This window comes from Liolophura sinensis, chromosome 7 (assembly GCF_032854445.1).
Source record: "Liolophura sinensis isolate JHLJ2023 chromosome 7, CUHK_Ljap_v2, whole genome shotgun sequence".
Taxonomy (NCBI): Eukaryota; Metazoa; Mollusca; class Polyplacophora; order Chitonida; family Chitonidae; genus Liolophura; species Liolophura sinensis.
The window spans coordinates 59,285,114-59,287,154 of NC_088301.1; the positions used below are offsets into that span (position 1 = coordinate 59,285,114).

General features: G+C 40.1%; 1 long non-coding RNA gene across 1 annotated transcript; it reads right to left on the reverse strand.

Annotated features, from left to right (window-relative positions):
- Window positions 1-398: 398 nt before the first annotated feature.
- Window positions 399-1,824, reverse strand: LOC135471893 (uncharacterized). Its single transcript, XR_010444479.1, has 3 exons — window positions 1,690-1,824; window positions 1,034-1,162; window positions 399-584 (listed from the first exon to the last, which is right to left on the reverse strand). It is a non-coding gene; the product is annotated as an uncharacterized LOC135471893 (long non-coding RNA).
- Between the last annotated feature and the right edge of the window lie 217 nt (window positions 1,825-2,041).

Here is a 2,041-nt window from a genome sequence, read left to right on the forward strand (position 1 = left end):
ATTTCATGGCATGTCCTGGTGATGTCACGCCACCATCTGCAGTCATCATGGCGTACATGATTTTTCACAGCTCATCTTTACATAAACGCAGGAAGGTGCTGTCTATCTGATTAGTATAGTGGGGACAAAATTGTTACCTGCACTTTAAGAAAGGTATATGAGGGTTTATTTAGGTTCCCACTGCCAGGGAGTGAAATTTTAAAATTTGGGGTTTAAATCCCCATATTCCCTTCTCAACATGGGGATAATATACAGTTTGAATGTAACTCACCTGACCACTGTCATATAAGTGCAATATGTACCACTCAATAACTTTGATTGTCATGGTGTTGGCTAAATTGCACTGAGCTGACCAAGATAGAGTATGCAAGGACGTTTATACGACAACACAAAATGGATTTCCGTTAATAACCTTTTATTTTGACAGTTTAAATGTTTTTCACCTTTCCTTGCATAATACAAAAGTTGCCCCGTCTTTAATTCAAGATGCAGATGTAACAATTCAGCCTAGTTCCAACCACTGTCCATTTGAATGAAAGCTTAGGGACTGTCATACCCTGTCATCTGTAGGCTACCTGCTTAGTCTGTGCTTGTGAAGAAAAATAAAAAAGGAAAAAAATTAACAAAAATGCACAGCCAGGAATGATTTTGACAAAAAAAGAGATAACTTAAATGATGTAAAATTCTGAAATGGACGAAGAAATCACAGTCTGATCAACTGTCAGATGGAGCCATCTCGACATGGTGACTGAAAAACCTTCAAGGATGCACAAAACATTTGATTTTTATTTCTTAATACATAATATATGATGTGGCCTAACATAAAACTACAAAAAAGCTTGCCAGCTTTCTTCTTGTAGCATAAACATGGCTTTACACTAGAGGTTTTGAAAGGCCCCAGCGGTCAGTCCTGAAATTAAGTACGCCAGGTTGGAAAAGTCCAGACTTGATGTAACAATTATTATTAAGAGCTCTCTTAGAAGGATATAAACGGGGTAAAAAAGTGCACCTGCACAAAACTGGGCAAAAGTACCTTGCAAAAAGATTTCAGCTTGTGGTGGAATATCACGTTGGTGCTGCTCCAGCCTGGGCCGATGCCTCTGCTACCTGTCGTGCAACATATACGCCCGCTATAAATATGCCCATACTCTTCACTAACTGCCTGTAACAACAAGTCAACAATGAGAATTGGGCATTTAAAAATTATCTGAGTGGGTACAACAATGGAATTATTTCACTGCCCAAGACATCTGATTCCTCCTAATTGCTGAGATTTATTTATTTATTTTCTTTAATTGCTGTTTAACGTCGTTGCTGACCTCGCTTACGTAACGTTCATCAATTTCATCAGTTCATGGAAGCCCGATACCTGGCAGTAGGCCTACTGAATAAACAGGTGTAAAGTACTGCACTTCCACAGGTACCCAATGACCGCCTGGCTTACAGCTGATTCCGATCTAGTAAGAGCTCAATTCTCGCCAGTAAGAAGCATATCAGCTGTGGAAGATCAAGTTTGCGGAATTCAGTTTTCCGAACGAAGTTACACTCAGTTATTGAGGGTCCAATTTTCGTCATAGTAAGAAATTTTTGTGATACAGATATCGGTCATTACCAATGAATGTTAAATAGCTACAGTTTTAAGTAACCCTGACAGCAATAAAAGTAAAAAACTGAAACCTTAAGGCTCACCATCGGAATGGATCCGACCAAAGGCTTTTACAAAAGTCTGCAACCTTCCCTGCCTTTCCATGCTTGTTGGTATGTTGCAAACTGCAAGGAGGGCTAAATTTCGCCAGATCCTCCGTCCTCAAGGAACCAACAGAGGGCGCCACGTGTGCTTTGCTTTACTGTTATCCTGTACCTCGACCCTTGTTACCTTCCTGCTTTTAACATGTCAAGCGTCTGGACTACATGCTCTACCTTTCGTGTGAAGGCATAAGCCTAAAAGTACAAACGATTATTTATTTACTTGACTCTCGCTAGATGCCACACTAAAAGAATTTTGCACTCATAGCATGGCCGTCATTTTCATGGGTGAACC